This window comes from Crinia signifera, chromosome 3, assembly GCF_055691185.1.
Source record: "Crinia signifera chromosome 3, ASM5569118v1, whole genome shotgun sequence".
Classification (NCBI taxonomy): domain Eukaryota; kingdom Metazoa; phylum Chordata; class Amphibia; order Anura; family Myobatrachidae; genus Crinia; species Crinia signifera.
This window is the reverse complement of record NC_139219.1, coordinates 141,315,000-141,339,497: the sequence shown is the minus strand read 5'-3', so window position 1 is coordinate 141,339,497 and position 24,498 is coordinate 141,315,000. Positions and strand designations below refer to the sequence as shown.

Genomic DNA, 24,498 nt, shown 5'->3' with positions numbered 1-24,498 from the left:
CCAGCTTCCAGCTCCATCGCCCACCCGCCTGGCTCTATCGACCCCCCCCCCCCCGCCTGGGTCTGTCCCCCACCCACCTGTCTCTATTGCCCGTCCAGCCGGCTCTCGGCTGCCCCCCCCCACCACCTAGCTCCAGGCCACATTGCACATGTAAGTAAATATACAGGGCAGCCAGAGTGTTTTTTTTTAATTAGGAGAGTTAATCAGAATCAGCTTTATTGGCCAGGTATACTAGGAATTAGTTTTCTCTTCATTGTGCAGCAGCCAGGTGGGTAACAAGTAAACCTCATACAGTATAAACAATAAAAAATAAAAACATGTGGGGGAACATGTACAGTCATATAGAAAGTTATGCTGTGTACACACAGTACAATCCAGCATAAGATTTTGAATATATAGTCAAAATCGCATGCAGATCGTATGCAGATCGCACATGTTTTTTACCTTGCGATCCAGGATGCCCGCTCCCCTGACAGCACAAATCGAAACCCAGATAGACAGGGCAGCAATGACTATATAGTGCAAATCGAATGTAGATAGCAAAAATTGTATGTAGATAGTACAGAGTTAGCAAAGATTGTATAGCAGTCAAATCTTACGTCGATTAGCAATGGAATCTCACAGTGTGTACACCCCAATATTCCGAGGGGACACCGTGTTAGATTATGTGCAAAGGGTTATGGCGCGACTAGACAGTGAGGTGTTCATGAGTTCACGTGTCAACAGGTGAATCGCTTGAGGAAAGACATTTTTAGGCTTCTACTGTACCTGGTGGGAATAGCTCTGTAGCATCTGCCTGATGGCAGTAGGTTAAACAAGCCATGGCCAGGATATAGTTGGTCCCTCACTATCTTCCTGGCCCGCTTTTTTGCTCTGGACAGGTACAGGTCCTGGACAGAGGGAAGGTCTGTCCCGGTTATCTTCTCCGCAGTTCTCACTACCTTTTGGAGTCTGCATTTGTCTTTCTCGCTGGCGGAGCAATACCAGACAAGTATTGAGGAGCACAGAACAGACTCCACAATTGTGGAGTAGAAGAGGAGCAGAAGCTTCTGTGGGATGTTGAACTTCCTCAGTTGCCTAAGGAAGAATAGCCTCTGCTGCGCTTTTCCAAAAATAGTACCAGTGTTGGGCCCCCATTTAAGGTCCCGGGAGATTGTGGTTCCTAGGAACTTGAAGAAGTCCACTAGCGACACCACACTGTCAGCAATTGTTAGCGGAGGAACACCAACAGCCTTCTTCCTAAAGTCCGTGACCGTAATACCGTGATCCAGGGAATTCCAGGATTGAGCATTTTTCAATCGCGAATCCCAGGATTGAAATAAACTTCAGGACTTGTTGATTTGTAGTGTTAATAGGTGACAAACAAGACTACGGGTCAATGAGATTTTGGGAAGGTTGAAATTGGCTTCTGTTGTAGAAATAGGTGACACATTGATGCCTTTTAGTTTTGAGGGTGTAGGAAAGATATTGTGATACATGGATCAGATAGTCTTGGTCGTTATTTTTTCATAGCAGGAAAATAGCATACCACATAATCAGTTCCCCTCAGGAAACACTTAAATCAAAAGAGCACAGCTCCTGCTGATTACACAAGCTTGTTGCTGCTACTGCTCCAAAACCTGGTCTGGATCCTCCACATTACTCTCATGTGGAGAGAGGCTGTCTCTGCCACACTGTTATATAACATGGCATTAGAAAAGTGCATAAAGGTGAAAGGGCGGGATGTACTAAAGGGAAAATGCGGTAAAACCCCAGTTTTACTGCATTTTCCTATGTACTATTACCCGACCGCACGGATTTCGCCGGGTCGGGTATCGCCACCTTTGGGCTTCTTTTCACCTCCCGCTGCCTCGCCGCAACCCCGCCGCCTCGCCAACCTCCCTTTCCCCTTCCCTTGGGCTTACCTTCTTGCAGGTCCTCCTGGACCCCGGAAGGTAAGCCCTTCCTCCCCCTAGCAACGCAGTCGGGCGTCCTTCCGGCTGCAGGGGGAGGAGGAGGCGCCGGGGACAGCCTGCTTAGCTGTCCCTAGCGTGTAGGCAGCAGGAGTCTGCAATGAGGAGACGGAGACCCCCCGCAGACCACAGCACGGTGGGGGGGGGCTCCATCACCGCATCGCGATGCGAGCCGCATATGTTAGTACATATGCTCTGGCATCGCAACAGACAGCCGGCGAAGGGCGGCAATGTATATTAATACATCCCGCCCAAAGTATGGACTGATTTTGAGACATTATGAACATCCCAAGTCATTAGTTCTTTTTTTTTATATTAATCAAATACACATATCAAAACATAAATTGAAAGCCACTGATGGCATAAGCAAGTTGGTAAAATATATGTCAGATATACAAAAGTACAGCCAAACACTATGCAATACACTACTAAGTAGCTACCATACTGGCTTCAATAAGAATGCACTAGGGACAAAGTGGGTTTGCATAGCAAGGGGGTCTGGCTACGGCTTACAGGGACATGTCCTCGTGGCACACGTATACTCATATCATTGTATGCTAAGTGGCCAAGCACAATGCCTGGAGTGTGCCATACAGCCGAACAGTGTGCTAAGAGGTGGAGCAGCTTGGCCAGCCCTGGTATCTCGGTGTGGCTAAAGGGGCCCTTCTGGCATTTTCCAGATGGCCAGTCCAGCCTTGGAACACACAATTCATACAGTGCAGGTCAAAGGTCTCGTACAAGCATACAAGTTATACTGTATACACAGTAGGCATCATGGGCCTTATTCTAGTTCACTCTTAGAGGAAAATTCCTTCTTAGCTGGACAAAACCATGTGCACTGCAGGGGGGCAGATGTAACAGTTGCAGATAGAATTAGATTTGGTGAGTTATTTTGTTACTGTGCAGGGAAAATACTGACTGCTTTATTTTGACACTGCAATATAGATCTCAATTTGAAGAAAAACCCCACCCAAATCTAATTCTATCTGCACATGTTACATCTGCCCCACCTGCAGTGCACATGGTTTTGTCCAGCTAAGAAGGAATTTGCCTCTAAGAGTGAACTAGAATAAGGCCCATGATGCCTACTGTGTATATAACTTGTATGCTTGTACGAGACCTTTGACCTGCACTGTATGAATTGTGTGTTCCAAGGCTGGACTGGCCATCTGGAAAATGCCAGAAGGGCCCCTTTAGCCACACCGAGATACCAGGGCTGGCCAAGCTGCTCCACCTCTTAGCACACTGTTCGGCTGTATGGCACACTCCAGGCATTGTGCTTGGCCACTTAGCATACAATGATACGAGTATACGTGTGCCACGAGGACATGTCCCTGTAAGCCGTAGCCAGACCCCCTTGCTATGCAAACCCACTTTGTCCCTAGTGCATTCTTATTGAAGCCAGTATGGTAGCTACTTAGTAGTGTATTGCATAGTGTTTGGCTGTACTTTTGTATATCTGACATATATTTTACCAACTTGCTTATGCCATCAGTGGCTTTCAATTTATGTTTTGATATGTGTATTTGATTAATATAAAAAAAAAGAACTAATGACTTGGGATGTTACATAATGTCTCAAAATCAGTCCATAGAGTGAAATAAAGTAAGGCCCTATATTAGTGGACAATGGTATCCACATTTTAATAACAACATTCTATAGGTCAGTGGATATTTTAAACCTTATATTATTTTACTAAATATGAAGTATTACAGATAATTATTAAATTCGATCATAACATCTGAAATAATATGAAATAATTAGCAGCATGATATCGTGGAGAGATAATATGCATCTGAACATAATAAAAATAACAAATAACGCTTTGTGTACAGAAATGGATGGAAATTCGTTACTTCGTTCATTGAATTCATTTGACTTTAACAACACGAATATACAGTAAGTCGAGGCACCTATTTTTACAACAAAAAACTGGGAAAACTTATTGACTCAAGTGGGACCCTCACTCGAGTATAAGCCGAGGGGGGCTTTTTCAGCATAAAAAATGTTCTGAAAAAGTAGGCTTATACTCGAGTATATATGGTATGTCTTAATATATTTTTAATTTAAAGTCATGAGTGTATGCTAAAGCATTGGTTTTGTAAATTTGAATGCTGATGTTAATTGAGACAGGTTCTATTGTGTTATATTTTAATCCCTATTACCCTTTATCTATACTTCTAGCTTTTTTTGTCAAAATAAATTAAATAAAAGGGTTATTAAGAAAGATACTTAATCCATTTAGCACTCATTAACCCTTTCAGTGGTGTTTTTTTCTTTTTGGGAGCGCTCCCCACTGGGCGAGTTTTTTATGGGGAGCGCTCCCTTAAAAACACCCCACCACTGCCTCCCTGGGTCCGGGCAGCGCCGCTACACTGTCAATCAGTGGCTGCCCGGACCTGCGCCTCCCGCACGCGTCCCTTTCCCCGGCAGAGGGGGGAGGAGGAGGGAGCCAGAGGTGCCATAGAGGGGAGGGAGCCAGGCAGCGCTGAAGCTGCCTGAGTTCAGTGATTGAACTCAGCAGCGCTGCCCGGCTGTAAACAGTGGCAATCCCGAGAAGTTCCTGGGCTTGCCAGACTGGGCTATGAGGCACAGCCCGGAAAATTCTCGGGATTCCACTGAAGGGGTTAAAGGGGTTACGGGGCCTGCGGGGAGATCACTTAGAACGCTCAGCTAGAACTTCAGCACTCAGCAATGTGTCAGCTATATGGGACTGTATGTATTGATAGTGAGATCTATCCAGTCTCCATTACCAGCAGCAGGAACCCAACACAACCTTTCTGGCTCCAGCAAAAGTTTCCACGGTCTGCTGGGTCTTGTGCACATGCAGATGACGTAGCAGTAGACTGGCAGTTGCAGAGCTGAGGACTGCTGAAGAGAGGAATCTTGTTGGACCTCAACTGTGAGGTAAGTAATGCTGAATAAAAATGAACCAATGTTCATTAGTATTCAGCAGTAGCTGATTTTAAGATGTTCTTAAATGGGGCCCCTAATGACGTCATTTTGAGTTAGGAGTACATTTTGTTAGATGGTGCAAATTTGTACTTTAGAGAAGCCATGATAAACTGCAAGGGTCATATTTAAATTGTATGGGTAGATTCAGAGTTGTATTACATTTTGTGTTCTTATCTACCTTATGTTTAGCTTTATTCTGTGTACTGGGGGTTGCTACCCAATTGTTTCATCTTGTTTTATAGAGCTCAGCATTTCATATAGACAGCACATGCTATGTTTAAAAGCTCTTGGGGTTTCACAGCTGATCAATCAAACTCTTCTATTCATGTTGCTGCTCACTTGATTTTTCCCATTAACTGATTGGGCAAAGCCAATAAATCAGTACCTTGCCTGTACAGCCAGTATTAGGTGCATTGCCAGTTATTACCGGCTATATATTGCTGTTATTTGACCTTTGCTACCTTTCTTGGACTTTTTTTGACCACTGCCTGCCCTTTGAGTCTTTTACAATATTAACATATTATGTACATGGCTGGGGTAAAATTAACAATAGAATGTTTCTCAACAGAGACTATAATATACTTAAAAGATCTATATATACAGATGGAGCAGCTGCCATCCTTGGCCGGCGCTCTCCAGATCCCTTTCACTGCTGAACGCCGGTGATAGAGACTGGGAAGCACGCGTGCGTCGTGCTTCCCAGGCGGCATAAGCACATGTGGGTAAAAGGGGTAGAGGTACAGATGAAGGTGGCAAATGAACAGATGGAAAGGGGGCTGAAGCACATGTGGGGGAGGGGATGAAACAAAATGTAATGGGAAGTGAGAGAGACTGCAGGTAGTTGGAATTGGGAGTACCTTCTTTTGCTCTGCAGCTAGCTGATGCAGTGCCAGGCCCAGACTTCTGTGCAGTGCCAGTGTGGAAGCAGGCAGGATGAATAAGGAGGAAGAAGGAAGTTGGAACTAGAAACAGAGTAGAGTTGGAAGCGGAGCTACTGCAGAGCCGATCTGTTAGGGGAGCCTGAGGGGGAACCTGACTGTCTGTGAGAGGGCTCTTTACCAAGGCAAGTTTCTGCATCATAACATAAGCTGGGCACATGTGGGTGAAGGGGCAAAGAACATTGGCCTCAGTGGGGATGAATAGAACACACTGGCCCCCATTTAGAATAAATAGAACACATTGACACTCCACAGGAAAATACAAACAAAAACATTTGACCTACAGGTAAAATAAAATACATTGGACCTGACAGAGTAAAACAAAAATGAATGGCCTCAATAGGAAGAGAAACAAACACACTGGCCTCACACAGCTTCCTACTGCCCTATATCACACACTCCCTTCACCTTGCACTGTATCACACTTCCTCGCTCTGTGCTCTATTGCACTGAAGCACTCCCTCACCCTCTGGCCTGTGCTCTATCACAGTGACGCACTTCCTTACCCTGCGCTCTATCACACTGACGCACTCTCTTACCCTGTGCTCTATCACACCGATGCCCTACCTCATCCTGCGGCCTGTGCTCTATAACACTGACGCACTTCCTTACCCTGAGCTCTATCGCATTGACACCTACCTCACCCTGCGGCCTGCGCTCTATCACACTGACGTGCTCCCTTACCCTGCAGCCTGTGCTCTGTCACAATGATGCAAAAATAAACAAAATTATCAGTCCCAAGGCGCAGTCACTCTTCTTCTGCCGGTCCGAAAGGAGGGGTCACCACTCAACCCCGTGTCGGTACAATTGGTAGAGAAAGGGACCAGGGGCGATCAAGAGGTGTCAACACATCCGAATAATATGTAAAAAGATGGTAATAATAGGTTAGGAACAACCTTAGTGATTTAGAGATGTATAGTCACAACAGTCGGGAGAGGGGTCTACAAATGCATACCCGTACTCACGCTCTAGATTTGAGAATAGTGCTCGTAAAGGTTTCTTTAGCAACTCTAAGGGATTTCACCACAGGTGGATTTTCAGTATTGGATGCGTACCGTACTCACAAGTGAATGTTGCTGGTACAGGCGCATCAAGGTATCTTTTTTTGGAAGGGAACCCAATCTCTTAAATGTAGTAGGTATCCATAAATTACTCCATACATAAAGATCAAACAGAGAAGTCCTCATTCCCCAATCATAACCGCATGCAGGTGGTGAATTCCCAGGATAAAATACAGCAAGGCTCCTCTCCTGCCTGGGGCATGCATGAGGTTATGATTGGGGTATAAGGCCAATACCCCAGTCACCAGGTACCGTGTTGTTTCCATCTGGTTTTTCCCAGTCATTGTTTTTGTCAATAAAATTGTACACATTTTCTGAATGAGGACTTCTATCACACTGATGCCCTACCTCACCCTGCAGCCTATGCTCTATAACAACGACTCACTCTCTTACCCTGCACTCTTTCCTTGCCCTGTATCACACTGGGCATAGTACCTCACCCTGCAGCCTGCACTCTATTACACTGATGCACTCCCTCACCCTGTGCTCTATCACACTGATGCACTACCTCACCTTGCAGCCTGCTCTCTATCACACTGACACCCTACCTCAATCTGTGGCTTGCGCTCTATCACACTGACGCACTACCTCACCTTGCAGCCTGTGCTCTATTACACTGACACACTACCTCACCCTGCAGCCTGCGCTCTATTACACTGACACACTCCCTCACCCTGCACTCAATGTCACTGACGCATTCCCTCACTCTGCGGCGTGCTCTCTATAACACTGACGCACTACCTCACCTTGCAGCCTGTGCTCTATTACACTGACACACTACCTCACCCTGCAGCCTGCGTTCTATGACACTGATGCACTGCTTCACCCTGCATCCTGCGCTCTATTACACTGATGCACTCCCTCACCCTGCACTCTATCACAGTGACGCCCTACCTCACCCTGCCACCTGCGCTCTATTTCACTGATACACTCCCTCACCCTGTGCGCCCATAGCTACCCAGAAGTGTGGATTCCGGCAGCACTGGTACACTCTGAGCAGTAAACCCCTGGAAATGAGCATGTAACCCCAGGCAATGAGTAAGTAAGCCCTGGCAATGAGCACGTAACCCCTGTACGTAGATAAAAACAATATAATTAATATATGAGGGGTGCCAAAAACATTTTGGGCAGGGGAGCCAACATTTTGAGTATGTACTGTAATCTATATCTGCCCACACAAGTCACTTACCTGGTGCAAGGAGATGAGAGCAGAGGACAGGAAGGCAGAGGAAGGTGCTGGGTGAATGCTGGTATAGAGGTGGAGCATGAGGGGTAGGAGGAGGAGCCAGCCTGTACTGGAGATCAGCTCATTGGTAGCTGGTCCCAGAGGAGAGGCCAGCTAATGTACAGTAATACTGTGACTGAATGGGGCTGTGCAGTGACTCCACACAGCCTGCAAAGTATTAATCCAGGAGCCTGAGATTAGTATAGCAGTGTGAGCAGCACTGGGGAGGTAGAGGCTTCAGGATATTGCCTGTATACTATACAAGCCCTGGCTGCCTCATCACAGCCCTAAGAGCAACAGTGGCATAAGGCTGCATTGATTAACTGTGACCCTCCTGGCTCCGCCCCTCTCAAAGCCCCGCCCCTTCATGCGTGCAGCTGTGCAATGTCTGATCTCTTGGCAGCAGTCTGTGCCCCTGCAGCCCTGGCCTAAACAGCTGCATAGTGCTGGCATGGGCATGTGGCACCCTGCCGAGGCCACCGTTGCCCCTCCCCCACTCAGATTCCATTAAGCCCCACCCCCTTGCAGAGCCCCTGCATCCCCCTAGTACACTACACATGAATGCTGAATCCCGACAGCACAGCCTCATACTGACAGACGGAAGGCAGGGAGAGATCCTTCCGGTTGTCAGGTGTCCCTGAAGCAGTGCTCCCCCGCAGCATAGTTACGCCACTGTCGCTCAGACTGCTGTAGCAGGAACTAAATATTTCCTGTGTACAGCAGAACATTGGGAGGCCACTCACACATGAAAGTACTGCTGGAGGAGCTGCATGCGCAGCAGCCCCCTGCAGCCATTTTGGATTTGGGCATAATACTTGATCGTGCGGTCCGCGGCCCAGGCAGGGGGAGAGCAGCCCATTCTGATGTCATAATCGCCGGCCCATCAGAATCTGGCCCAGTTTCCCGCCCAGGGTTTGGTGCCGGGTGTTTGAGCAGGGTGGGATTCAAGTTCTGCCTTCACTGGAAAAATAAAATAAAAATCAGTGTTTAAGAAGTGCCGGTATTACATAACGTCGTATAACGGCCCACTTCGAGCACTGTGTGCATATGTATGTGTGTATATATATATATATATATATATATATATATATATATATATATATATATATAAAGGTATTGCTGGCGGTTCGGCACTCCTGCTCACAAGCACAGATACCTAGGTGCCCTCCGGATCCAATAGGTAGTTAGGAAACAAGCAATCAGCGGCACTCAGTAGGATTTTCAAATCAGTGTATTACAATTCCAACGTTTCGGGGACTAGCCCCCGAAACGTTGAAATTGTAATACACTGATTTGAAAATCCTACTGAGTGCCGCTGATTGCTTGTTTTCCTATATATATACAGAGAGAGAGAGAGAGAGGTGTAGTGGCACTCCAAGGGACTTTTTTTAAGAAATGCACCAACACAGTGGAATTTATATATATAAACTGGAAGACTGGCGGCACTCAGACGACTTGAAATAATAGGAGACCACACAGGTTCAAGATCTTTCAAGATTTAATCTCGTCATCAGGATATCCTGATGACGAGATTAAATCTTGAAAGATCTTGAACCTGTGTGGTCTCCTATTATTTCAAGTCGTCTGAGTGCCGCCAGTCTTCCAGTTTATATTTGCCAACCCTGCCGGGCTAGAGCTTGGGAAGGCACTGGGCGCTCATCACACATTTTAAAGCAGAGGAGTGCTGGCTATTCAACTATATATATATATATATATATATATATATATATATATATGATGCTTGTATGATCCGGCACTCCTCTGTAGTTAATGTAATTGCCCCGGTGCCTCCAAGGATAATAGGTAGAAAGACAATAATTTGCGGCACTCAAAGGGTCTTTTTCACGTGGTAGTTGTATTCAAATACAAAGCAAGGTTACATATATTTCATGGGTTTTTGCCCTGACGTTTCAATGCCGCCACTGGCATATTCTTCAAGGGCCCATGACACTGATAAACTGTACAAGTGAGCCTGACGACAGGTTCCGAAACGTTGCAAGACTACCATGTCTTTGTGAATTATTGAGAGCAATTTAAGAAGTCTGGGTGCTGCTGTATACTCGTGGAAAATATATATCTATATATATATATATATATATATATATATATATATATATATATATATATATATATATGTGATAAATAGCGTGATGCCGGCACTCAGCTCCAACTTTTCTCCTTAGGGCCCCGTGCCCTCGGTAAGGACCCGCAAGTCCAATAATATCTGTGGTGTAGGCCGTGGCACTGGGGACTTCAAAAACAAACGCTACAGGAAGCTTGCTCTCTGTTAACGTTTCAGCCTTTAATCAGCCTTTAATCACAGGCTTTTCTCAAAGCTGTAAAGCTGTTTTGAGAAAAGCCTGTGATTAAAGGCTGAAACGTTAACAGAGAGCAAGCTTCCTGTATCGTTTGTTTTTGAAGTCCCCAGTGCCGCGGCCTACACCACAGATATATATATATGTGTGCAATTGATAGCTTAACAAATACTTAGACCAGGGGTCTTCAACCCATGGCCCGCGGGCCACGAGTGGCCCGCGGAGCTGATCTCAGTGGCCCCCTGCCCGCCAGCCCGCCATGCACAGGATTTTTTTTTTTTTAAGTAAAAGAAAACGCTGCCGAGGGAGGCAGCGTAATGGAGTCCCCCCGGGTGCCGCCTACCCGATTTCCATTGGCTGCAGGCAGGGCAGAGGAGTGGATCCAGCGTGGCTGAGGGAGGAGGAGGCACGTCTGGTCACGAGCTGGGGAGTTGGGACCCGGCGAAGCTGCGGGAGGAGGAGACGCAGCTGGCGGGAGCAGGGGACCCGGTGCTGGAACTGCAGGAGGAGGAGGCACAGCTGGCAGAGGGGACCCGGCGAAACTGCAGGAGGAGGCATGGATGGTGGAAGCAGGTGACCCGGCAAAGCTGCAGGATGAGGAAGTACAGCTGGCGGGAGCAGGGGACCAGGCAATGCTGCAGGCATTACTGGGGGCATTGTGTGTGGGGCATTACTGGGGGCATTGTGTGTGGGGCATTGTGTGTGGGGCATTGCTGGGGGCATTGTGTGTGGGGCATTGCTGGGGGCATTGTGTGTGAGGGGCATTGCTGGGGGCATTGTGTGTGAGGGGCACTGCTGGGGCATTGTGTGTGAGGGGCACTGCTGGGGCATTGTGTGTGAGGGGCACTGCTGGGGCATCATATGTATAAGCAGGAGTACTGCTGGCATTATGGTCTGTGGCATAATGTGCAATGGGCATAATTTTTGTGTGGATTAATGTGTAATGGGCATCACGGTGTGCGGCATAATGTGTAATGTGTATTATGGATAAACAGTGTAACAGTGTATATTGATTTAAGTAGCCTTTCATTGTTTGGGTTCGATCTGTGAGGCGTACTAGGTCACTGTGTGGGCCTTCATGTTTATATGTCACTGTGCAGCCTTCAGTCAACTTAAGCGTGTGAGGACAACGACCATTCCTGCGGTAACCAATGTCTGGTCATGCAGGTTGCAAAAGAGGTGTCAGGTAATTGTTTTCCTGCTAGTTCACACTCGTTATAATTAGGCCACACCCCTTTTGGGGAGCGCGCCTACGGCGCGTGCAATTTATTCAATATCAAATTATATATGGGGGGGGGGGGGGGGGGGCGGGCGCAAATTTTACTGTTTGCACTGGAACCCAAATTGGCTGCTGATAACTATTTGGGTATGTGTGTGTGTGTGTGGGGGGGTTATGTGCTGAGTATGGGCGGCTGTGCCAACTATCTATGAAGGAATGTGCTGACGTTATAGGGGAGCTGTGATTCTATGAGGCTGTCCGAAATACCGCAGTAGAGTATAGTGGCCCTCGGGCTTCACTGGATTTTTTTAAGTGGCCCACGCTGTCTTAAAGGTTGAAGACCCCTGACTTAGACTATCCTTACCTCTCTGTAAGTCTGTACATTTCATCTTGAAATAGTTAAGGCAAGCTATTCCATACATTAATTTGTGAGCAGGTAATTAGTATATTGCCAGGTGTGTTAATACTGTAGATATCGTGTAGACAAACCATTATTCATTTCCATCCAGGATTTAAAAAATAGATCCAAAGGTTGATATTTACAAAGATGGGAGTTCTATTTATTATTTATTTATTTACAGTTTCTGATATAGCACAGCATATTCCGTTGAGCTTTCCAATTGGAAACAACAGTGATTAAACAAACTGGGTAGATACAAACCGACATGGAGGTACAGTAGGAGGGACCTGCTCGTAAGTTTACAATCCAGAGGGATACATAAGCATAGAATTCCATAGCATGGCAGTCCCATCAGATTACTAGACGGTCCTGGTGAGGTGCAATTAGATATGAATGCTACTGGAGGTTGTGTGGGGGTCCTGAATATGATAAGCTTGCCTGATAAGGTGAGTTTTTAGGGAACGCTTGAAATTTTGGAGGCTAGAGGAGAGTGCTAGTGTGCGCGGAAGGGCATTCCATCTTGTGCAGAGCGGAGAGGTCGGGTGGGGATATATTTTTAAATAAGCAGAGATATAAGTTGGTGTAGTCAGAGTAATGGCTTTATATGTAAGTAGAAGTATTTTATATTGAATGCGGTAATATACTGGCAACCAATGGAGGGACTGGCAGAGCGGATCAGCAGATGACAAATGTCTAGCCAAAAAGATCAGCTTCGCAGCTGCATTCAAAATGGATTGTAGTGGTGAGAGTCTTTTCTTAGAAAGACCGGTAAGGAGGCCATTGCAATAATCAATGCGTGATATAATAAGTGCATGGTTTAGAGTTTTTGCAGTGTCTTGTGTAAGGTACGGACGAATTTTGGATATGTTTTTTAGATGCATGTAACACGATTTAGAGACAGATTGAATGTGAGGAATGAAGGACAGTTCAGAGTCGAGGATGACCTCTAGGCAGCGAGCTTGTGGAGTAGGATTAATTGTTGTGTTCTCAACAGTGATAGAGATATCAGGTTGGTAACTACTCTTGGCTGGTGGGAATAGAATTCATTCAGTTTTGGAAATGTTGAGTTTGAGGTTAGGGAGATGACATCCAAGATGAAATGGCAGAAAGACATTCAGAGACACGGAGCAATACTGATGGTGACAATTCCAGGGGGTTTCAACAGCTGCCTGCTGCCTTGACAAAGAAAGCAGGCAGCTGTTGACACCGATTTTTTCTATATCTTTATTTCATATATACCACATCAAATTGAACTACCACCACTCTTCAATTGGAGTCAAGCGCCATCATTGTGGTTTTCCAAAAGCACAGTGTTTTCCAAAGGAGGTGTTTCCAGTGACCCTCCGACAACTTTGAGGCAGCACTGACTTCTTCTTTGCGCCTTGGGACTTTCTATTTATTTTTTGTTCAGTGAGGAGGAGGTAGAATCAGAGAAGCGAACACTGAAAGAGCGATTAGATATGTAGGAAGAGAACCAAGAAAGGGCTGTGTTCTGAAGCCCTAGGGATTGTAGTGTTTGTATGAGAAGAGAGTGGTCGACAGTGTCAAAGGCAGATGAGCGATCTAGAGCATGGGTCTTCAAACTGTGGCCCTCCAGATGTTGTGAAACTAGATGTCCCAGCATGCATTGCCAGCTTTTTTTCCTATAAGAGCATGCAAAAACTGTCAGGCCATGCTGGGACATGTAGTTCCACAACATCTGGAGGGCCACAGTTTGAAGACCCATGATCTAGAAGAATAAGAACTGAGAAATGGCCTTTAGATTTAGCAGTGGCCAAATCATTGAGTTTTTGCAGTGTCTTGTGTAAGGTACGGACGAATTTTGGATATGTTTTTTAGATGCATGTAACACGATTTAGAGACAGATTGAATGTGAGGAATGAAGGACAGTTCAGAGTCGAGGATGACCTCTAGGCAGCGAGCTTGTGGAGTAGGATTAATTGTTGTGTTCTCAACAGTGATAGAGATATCAGGTTGGTAACTACTCTTGGCTGGTGGGAATAGAATTCATTCAGTTTTGGAAATGTTGAGTTTGAGGTTAGGGAGATGACATCCAAGATGAAATGGCAGAAAGACATTCAGAGACACGGAGCAATACTGATGGTGACAATTCCAGGGGGTTTCAACAGCTGCCTGCTGCCTTGACAAAGAAAGCAGGCAGCTGTTGAAATGCGTTGGGAATAGGAGTGACTGATCCTACTTTCACCTGGGTTGTGGCTTTTCCCACTCCCAGCCACTTACCCAGGTATTTAAGTTTTTTTTATATTTTTAATATTGTATGTGAATAAATTTATATATGTGACCCTAAGACGGTTCTTATATTTATTTTTAATACACACTGCAAACGAGACCAAGAATTGGTCTGATGATCTGGCACCTTAAAAAAGATACCTTGATGTGCTTCTTGAATGTTATGTGTCTGTAAGTACGGGAGACATCATTGTTAACAGGAGACACTTACACAAATGGTGATGTCCTTTAAAGATACCTTTACAAGCATGTAACTACTTATTCCTGTGTGAGTTTGGTACGCCTAAAGATCCCTACGATACCCCAGTGTAAATGTGTACTCAATAAGGTCCTGAATCACATATATAATTTTTCCTTTCTTCCATCATTTTGACACACCCATGTTCAATCATGTATGGAGTCTAAATTAATGGTCCGAAGGGGAAAAGAAACCGCTACGAGAGTATAAAGATCCACTAATTAGTGAGTACGGTACGTGGCATATTTTCCACTTGTAGTGCCTCTACACAGAAGGTGACCCATCTAAAAGAAACCTTTATACACGGGGTCTCACAATTAACCTTGTGAGTTCGGTACGAATCTAGTCACCACCTCTGTTCACTTCACTTATGTGTTATAATCAAATAATCACCTGACACCGATTTTTTCTATATCTTTATTTCATATATACCACATCAAATTGAACTACCACCACTCTTCAATTGGAGTCAAGCGCCATCATTGTGGTTTTCCAAAAGCACAGTGTTTTCCAAAGGAGGTGTTTCCAGTGACCCTCCGACAACTTTGAGGCAGCACTGACTTCTTCTTTGCGCCTTGGGACTTTCTATTTATTTTTTGTTCAGTGAGGAGGAGGTAGAATCAGAGAAGCGAACAGTGAAAGAGCGATTAGATATGTAGGAAGAGAACCAAGAAAGGGCTGTGTTCTGAAGCCCTAGGGATTGTAGTGTTTGTATGAGAAGAGAGTGGTCGACAGTGTCAAAGGCAGATGAGCGATCTAGAGCATGGGTCTTCAAACTGTGGCCCTCCAGATGTTGTGAAACTAGATGTCCCAGCATGCATTGCCAGCTTTTTTTCCTATAAGAGCATGCAAAAACTGTCAGGCCATGCTGGGACATGTAGTTCCACAACATCTGGAGGGCCACAGTTTGAAGACCCATGATCTAGAAGAATAAGAACTGAGAAATGGCCTTTAGATTTAGCAGTGGCCAGATCATTGACTACTTTAGTCAGTGCTGTCTCAGAGGAGTGTTGAGAGCGAAAGCCTGACTGAAGTGGGTCCAATAGTTTGTAGGAGTTAAGAAAGTGTGTGAGGCGAGTGTAGGCAAGTCTCTCAAGTAGCTTGGAGAGGCATGGGAGCTGAGAGATAGACTGTAGTTTGAGAGGGATGCAGTTACAATCCCGGCGGTCGGAATCCTGGCGTTCAAAATCCCGACGCCGGAATCCCGACCGCCGAAATCCCTACACTTTCTCCCTCTGTGGGTGTCCACAACACCCGTAGATGGAGAATAAATTAGTGTGCCTTGTCAGGATTTTGGCGGTCAGGATTCCGGCTTCGGGATTTTAAACGCCGGGATTCCGACCGCCGGGATTTGGAACCACTCCCGTTAGAGAGACAGTTTGGATCAGAATTGTGTTTTTTTTAGAATGGGAGTAATAAGTGCATGCTTGAACAGAGAAGGAAAGATACCAGTAGAGAGAGAGGTTACAGATTTTAGTTAAGCTTGGGATAAGCACAGGAGACAGAGCTTTACTGACTTGTAGGGGTATAGGATCAAGAGGAGAGTTAGTGGAGTTGGAAGATGAGAAGAGTGAGGATACTTCATCCTCACTTGTTGGGTCAAATGAGGAGAGAGTGGCAAAGGGCTCAGGAAAGGAAGTAAGCAAGTCACTGGCTGAAGAGGAGAATGCCATTTCATCTTGGATTTTAGCAATCTTTTCCTTGAAGAAGGAAGCAAGCTCTTGCACACTGATATTGGCAGGTAGGGAGGGTGAAGGGGGGTAAAGAAGTGATTTAAATATATTAAAAAGTCGCTTGGGGTTAGTGGCATGAGAAGAGATAAGAGATTGAAAATAAGTTTGTTTTGCAGTGTCCAGAGCATTATGATAGGACTGGTAGGTAGCCTTAAATGTGACAAAGTCACTTGGATTTTGAGATTTACGACACTGACGTTCAAATCTATGTGATAGTTTTTGCAGGTGCCTTGTTAATTTAGAGTGTCACCGTTGGCATCTAAGCCTATGTGGATTGTGAGGAGTAGCTGGAGCAGCTTCATCCAGGGCAGTTTGTAGAGTCTGGTTCAGGTGGGTAACAGCTGTCTCAGGACAGGCAAGTGTAGAAATGGGTGAGAGCAGTTGTTGCACAGAGGTAGAAAGTTGTTGAAGATCACATGGGATGTTGCTATGGGCAACCAATCCGAATCGACTTATTTGTTTATCACCTTCTAGAAAATTATATATACAGTAGTGTCTGCTAGAAAGTGATAGATGGTATCTGATTGGTTGCCCGTAGCAAAATCCATGAGAAATAGAACTCCCATCTTAGTATATTTCCCCCATTAAGACTCCACTTAATCCAAGCATGCTGTATTATTAAGGGTCCTACAGAAAAAAAACCACGACAGCCAGTGCACTCTTCCAGACAAGTCAACCTCTAGACCAGGCATTCCCAACCACGGTCCTCAAGGCACACCAACAGTGCAGGTCAGATGGATTAATCAGAATCACTCAGGTACTAATTAAGTCACCTGTGCTAAAGCCTGGATATCACTAAAACCTGTACTGTTGGTGTGCCTTGAGGACCGTGGTTGGGAATGCCTGCTCTAGACTAAAGCTGAGTATATACTAGATTGCTCTTGGACTAATTTGTCGTTTTCAGCTGAATCAGTGTGTACATCCAATCTGCAAGCTCCTACAGTTGTTAGCAATATTTTCGACAGAACTAGTGATTGTTCCATCCTTCATTACATAGGGCCTTATTTTGGTTCACTCTTTCTGACAAAATCCTTCTTAGATGGACAAAACCATGTGCACTGCAGGGGGGCAGATGTAACATGTGCAGAGAGAATTAGATTTGGGTGAGTTATTTTGTTTCTGTGAAGGGAAAATACTGGCTGCTTTATTTTTACACTGCAATATAGATCTCACTTTGAAGTAAAACCCCACCCAAATCTAATTATATCTGCACAAGTTACATCTGCCCCACCTGCAATGCACATGGTTTTGCCCATCTAAGAAGGATTTTGTCAGAAAGAGTGAACTAAAATAAGGCCCATAGTTCTGATGTGTACCATGGATACACTTTTTCATCCCATCAAATGGCTTAAAGCTGGTAACACAATTCTCCAGTGGTACTCAAACATTGCACTTAAGTTCAGCCAATTAACCATTAATGTATCCCTAGTTTTGATCTAACAAATAGAAGAATGAATTTTGCAATAAAAAAAAAAACTTATTAGATGGCTAAAGGTTCCCAAACTTTAATTACCAATAACACCTGGCCTGTGTACGGGAAACGGTCATCTGTCAGACCACACTTAGGTCGACAGTCATAAGGTCAACTGGCTGCAAGGTCGACATGGGTAAAGGTCGACATGAGTTTTTCACAATTTTTTGAGCCGACATGTGCCGACAGCCGGTATTTCATGCCCTACCATCCACTAGGGTGTGGTGGGAGAATAACAGTGTGCCGAGCGTAGCGAGGCACCGTGCCCGAAGCATGGCGAAACATGGCTGCAGACTATGGCCACGGTAAGGAAGGCTTGTGTGATTGCTTGGCGAAGTCAAATAAAGGAATTTGGGTCAATTTTCCATTTGCAGACCATGTCACCAGAAACCAGAGAAACAGCATCTATCAAAATAATTGAAGTGTAGGGCAGCTTCAACAGATGTACAGGAAAGATCTGGTTGTTCTGTGTGACTGTTCTATTTGTTGTTCTGCTTGTTCCTGATCCTTGTTCTCTGATTTTCCTTTTCCTCCTCTTGGTATATATTATTTCTTTCTCCTCTTGAGCCCATTTTCTATAATTGAGGATGGGAGGGGTTTAGAGGGGGAAGAGCAGTCACACTTTCTAAAATTTAAAAGTGCCTGCTCCTCTGTACACCCATTTGTAATGCTGACCACACATCAGACCAACTTTCCTCCAACCATCCAACTAGTTGGTTGGTTGGACTGAAAATCTGGTACTGTATAGGGGCAAATGCCAATAAGCTATTTGCTCTCAAACTCAGGAGAATGAACAAGAACATTCAGTGAAATGGTTTAAATCAAATAGGTCCAACTACAGTACATTGTCTGACTGACAGTTGTCCATTTTACAGTTTGGGAAACAAATTACTTAATTACAAATTACATTTGCTCCTATCCAGTACCAGGTTTTTATTCCATCCAACCAACTAGTTGGATGGTTGGAGGAAAGTTGGTCTGATATGTGGCCAGCATTACCCTCATCATCATGAACTCCAGTGTCTCCTGTGGAATCAGAAAATGGATTTATCAGTGAGTAACCAAAATCCTGTTCTTGTTTTAATGAAATAAATAAAAACTCACACATGAGTACTGTATATGTAATGGTGTAATACAGGGCTGGGCAACACCGGCCCTCCAGATGTTAGTGAACTACACATCCCAGGATGCTTTGCATTAGTTTTGCTATGTGGCCATGCTGAAACTGATGCAAAGCATCCTGGGATGTGTAGTTCACCAACATCTGGAGGGCCGGTGTTGCCCAGCCCTGGTGTAATAGATAACACAGCAAGCACTCAGAAACACAATCTCGGTCCACAGCAGCTCCAGGTGTTCTAATGCATTCTAATACCACTTTTACACCAGAATACCGGATAGGACCCGGGAAATCGAACGCGGGATATTGCCAGGGCATGCCCTGCCTCAGACCCCATTTACACTGCACTTCAATCCAGGTTATTCCCGGGTAATGCCCTTTTACACTGAGAACGGATCAGCCCTGCCTTTCCTTGCTGCTGTCATTAAAAAATGGATTTTTGGCCTATTGATGAGGTCACAACAAATGGAACATGACACTCCTCAAGTTTTTTTGCTTTATTAAGCTGAAAATATGCATAAAATCATCATACATTGGAATCTTTATAGATGTAATGCATTCTCATAAAGAAAGATGAAGATGCGTATGAATAAAAACTCGTAACACACTGGGACACACTGTGTGACAGCCAGCGTGTGTTCCTGCAGATGAGGCTGTAAACTCACTGGGGAGAGTGCTTCCAGCACAGAATGTTGCTGTAGTGTAGGGCACAGTCTGCACACAGCGTGGTAACTCTGCTTCTGCTGCTGCTGCGCTGCTCCATGTGCGGGTCTCCAGCAGATGACACTATCTGCCAGAGCCACAGAAGCACCAATCAGCTCTTTGCAGCCTTCTCCCTGCCAAATAACCCGGGTAATGACCATTTACACCACCCTGAGCCCCGGATAAGCCCCGTGTCCGACCCTGAACATTTGCCGGGTCAGATTCCCGGGGAACAGTACCCGTGTTATTTTTTTTTAAGCCCATTTACACCATGCCCTGCCCCTGACTGGAGAGGCAATATCCCGGGTCCAAACTCTGGTGTAAAAGGGGTATTTGCTTTGCTCTGGACTAAAATGCCATCACTTCTGGTAGTTCCACCCAAATAATTTTTCACTTACACAGTCCATCTTTTTATAAAAAATTTTTTTTATAAAAAAAACAATAGTTGTAATCTACTACACTATGGTGAGCCACCTTGTTTTCTATTTTGAGTAAACATATTTGACCTTTTGAGGATAGGTTAAGAAGGGGGGCAGTAAAATATTAATATGTTTTGGATTTATATTTTAAACCTAGTGAATTGTGTGCAACATAGGAATTTATGTTTATATTGTGTGGAGATCAAGGTATGGGTACCCTCTGATGTGGAAGGGCACCTCCAAATGCACAGCAGTTGGAAAAAAAATGACACCACTCCAGGGTTTTCGTGCTGTCTAGCCGTTTCTAGTTTTATTGTGCTCCTTCCCTCTCAAAAAATGGTAGGTTGTAATGCCCTACCAAAAACATACGCATAGTGCTCAGGGTCTGTAAATCAGTATCTCATAACAAGCCTGCTGCCTGTTCCCCCAGGTAGCAAGACCCTGAGTAAAAAAAAAAACACTGATAGATCCCTACAGGTGCAAGTACTAATTACACTGTTCTTAAGGTGCCCATACACGTACCAATTACCCAGTACTTTTTTGTGCTAAAATTGCATCGCATCCCATGCACAACATATGCACAACGATGCTATTTTAGCACAAAAAGTACCGGGTAATTGGTACATGTATGGGCACCTTTCGACTAATGCTGCTTTCCCACTGCAGACCCTTTTTAAGTTACAGGTAATCTTAAACGGTATTTAGCATTCCCACTGCAGCAGATTACAGTTTTAAATGCCATTTAAGTACCATTCCCATTGCAGGTAAAACGTTTTAGCTCTTCAAAACGTTTTTACAGCATTGGTGTGCAGTGGTGCTAGTAATATATACATTGCTGGCCTGTGCCAGCAATGTATATATTACTGGCTGATAATTAATCATTGGTGTGCAGTGGTACCAATAATATATACATTGCTGGCCTGTGCCAGCAATGTATATATTACTGGCTGATAATTAATCATTGGTGTGCAGTGGTACCAATAATATATACATTGCTGGCCTGTGCCAGCAATGTATATATTACTGTCTGATAAATAATCTCCGTGTTCACCAGGTCTCCGTGTTCAGCGGGGGGGGGGGGGGGGGGGGGGGCGGGGCGAGCAGGTCTCCGTGTTCAGCAGGCGGGGGGGCGGGGCGAGCAGGCCGGGAGGGGCGGAGCGCCCAGCTTGTGTGGCCGGGCGGGGGAGCAGGACTGCCGGGCGGTGAGCAGCGGTGAGTATATGACGCTGCGGGTGGGCAGGGGGGTGGCAAGGGAGGGAGCAGACAGCTGGACTGAAAGCCGCGCATCTTTCAGCCCGGCTGCTGTATACACATTCAGCGAGGATGGCTCAAATATGAGCCATCCTCGCTGCATCTGCTGGTAAAATCGTTTAAGATGCATTCCCGTTTCCTCTTAAACGGTAGATTACCGGCTAAAACCCTGCTTGGAAAATGGGTTGAAATACCGTTTAACTTTAAACGGTATTTCAACTCTGGCGCTTTCCCACTGCAGCCTTAAACGGTATTTTGCCCTCAAAAATCGGCAATATACCGTTTTAAGGCTGCAGTGGGAAAGGGGCATGAAATGGGCCTAATGGGTGGACCCCGTTCTCACTCTCAATCCATAACTTCAGGAACCCATAACCAGCTTTTACTAAAACCCAAAAGTCTATTAATACCCCTTGCTTGCACAGCCAGCATATTTCCCTGTCTCAACTCCTCTCCCTGTTGAAAAGCAAGGTTGGCAATCTGGAAATTGATACCTGTTAGTGATAGCATATGAACACATGCATTCCTATGGATTGCAGGGGACACAGGTATGACAAATTAGAATAAAAAGGAGCATTTCTCAATATAAATAGACTGTATGGACAAAAGTATTTAGCTGCACCTTTTACTTACTGTATTCAGGTGTTTCAATCAGACTTGTTGCCACAAGCTTATAAGATGAGGCACCTAGCCATGAAGTCTCCCTTTGCAAAGCTTTGTGATACAGAATGGGTTGTTCAAAATAGCTCAGTGACTTCAAGCATGGTACTGTGATCAGATGCCACCTTGGCAATAATATGGTTCCTGAAATGTAATTAATGCTGGATATTCCATGGTCATCTGTAAGTCATATTATTAGAAACTGAAAGCCTTTGGGAACAACAGCAACTTAGCCATGAAGTGGAAGACCATGTAAAATCACAGCTAAGGCGAGTGGTGTGTAAAAGTCACCAATGCTTTGCTGATTCTATATCTTAAGAGTTCCGAAAGTCCACTGGCATTAATGTTAGCACAAAAAGAGTGTGTCAGAAGTTTAACCCCTTCAGTGGCAGTCCCCGAAATTTTCCGGGCCAAACTGCGGTGCCGCAGCGGGCAGTCACGGAAAATTTCCGGGCATGCCACAAATCTACAGGTGTGCGCCAGTGGTGCCTTAGCAGTGACCCCCACTAGGCCGCTCCCTCCCCACCTCCACTGTTGTGCTCCCCCCTCCCCCCCTCACCTTCACTCCTGCCGCCGCCATTACTTTGGGAGAGATGGCGGCCTGCTGCCGGCTAGTGTGCTGCAATGATTGGCAGCAGCCGCAGCGGCAGGGGAGCTTCGCTGAAGACCGCTGGAGCGGAGGGGCTGGGGGGGGGGGGAGGGGCACAGGAGGGGAGCGCTGGGACTCATCTAACCCATCAGTAGATGGTTTTTCTGGGACAGAAAAAAATCCTGTCCTATTTAGGTACTCCTGCCCCAGACAAACCCACCACTGATGGGGTTAATAGGTTTCCATGGCCGATTAGCTGGATACAAACCTCACATAATCATGCCCAATGTTAAGTGTTGGATGATGTGGCGTTAAGCATAGCAACTCTGTACCGTGGATCTGTGGACACCTGTTCCGTGGATTGATGATTCACGCTTATTTGTTTAGCAGTCTGAGTGAGTCTGGGCTTGGTGGATGCTGGGAGAAAGCCTTCCAAGAAGAGTGGACGCTGTTATTACTGCAAAAGAGGGACACACTCCTAAATAAAGTATATGAATTTGAATACAATGTCATTACAGCCATTGTTGGTATAATAGTTAGGAACTGAATACTTCATACTTTTGGCCATGTATTTTGTATCTCTTTTTTTTTTGTATCTCTATATATAGATACATATCCAGACCAGGTTTAACCCCTCGGGTGGTATGCCTGGAAATTTTCCGCACCCGGGCCATCCCGGAAACTTTCCGGGCATACCACTAATGTGTAATGTGCCAGTGCTGTCCAGGTGTGCACCACTGACGCACCACCTCTAGAGCCCCCCCCCCCCCCGTCACTCCCCCCAACCCCCCACCCCCTACCCATTACCTCTTCCCCAGCCGCCATGCAGTTTCCTGCAATGACATAAACGGCAGGCTCGTGGATGTTCGGGGTGGCTCGGGGGGACTCGGGAGAGTTCAGGTGCCCGAGTCCTCTGAGCCGCCGCAAAACATCCCTGAGCCTGCCGCCTGTGTGGTCAGTGATGACTGACAGGTGGCAGGGAAGCTCTGGCATACTAACGCCAGAGGTGAGGGGGGGGGGGGGAGCTCCTGTGATCTGTGGTGGGTTTTGCTGGGGCAGGACAAACTTGCCCTGGTAGGTTTGTCCTGCCCCAGCAAAACCCACCACTCAAGGGGTTAAAGCATCCACTGTTGTGGAGTGTGGATGATGTTATCCCGCCGAGCTGGGCTAGGCCACTTTCAAATGACACAGTCAGTTAAAGTGCTGTCACTGTACAGGGAGGCACACTAGTCACCGAGGTGCAGCTCATTTTTATATGCAGACATATCCCAGAGGCAGCAGGGTGACTGCAGCTGTTCCTCCGCTGGGTATACAGTTGGATCACTTGTGTAAGACACGACTATTGGAATCCTAGGAATGACTGCAATGTACAGTTACTTTTTAACCCATAAAAAAAACATCCCTTCTCATCCAAGAAGGTGTTTTTTGTTTTAAGTAAACTTTGGCCTAAATTAACACTATTTCCTATTTACTCTTTTACATTTTTTTTTTTTAATTTTATAATATATATCTCTACGGAGTTAAGTATATCTGCTATTGTTGTTCCAACTTTTAAGTTAATAAAAAAAAGCACAGCCATAATGTAAAAGGCTTCTAGTGAGTTTTCATCTGACCTTTACATTGCTCTCTGGAGCTAGGGTTTATTATTAAAAACTGATTTGAATTAAATTTTGTTAAAATGTTAGGTAGAAAAAGCAATATTTGCTCTCCTTGTTAAGCACCATTTTGTAATAATACGCTGATATTTAATAAAAATAATAATGCAGCAGAGTGTACTTGAGAGATTTTTTGTATTCTGAACTAAAGAACCCAGGGGCTACTTATATCAATAATTCTGTCAGGTTTGTTGGAAGTGAAGGCATGATGTGAAATTAATTACAATTCACAACTACAGAACATACTTTTAGTGAAAGACTTTAAGGCAATCACCTCTTGAACATCACAAAGAACATTTATATATACTAGGCTGCCCCAATAAAATTTTCACAAAGTGATATATTATAAAT

General features: G+C 45.3%; 1 protein-coding gene across 2 annotated transcripts in view; it reads left to right on the top strand.

Annotated features, from left to right (window-relative positions):
- The window catches only part of PEX7 (peroxisomal biogenesis factor 7), a 241,931-nt gene that overhangs the window by 88,931 nt on the left and 128,502 nt on the right, over nucleotides 1-24,498 (top strand). The gene's annotated exons all lie outside the window — the stretch shown is intronic.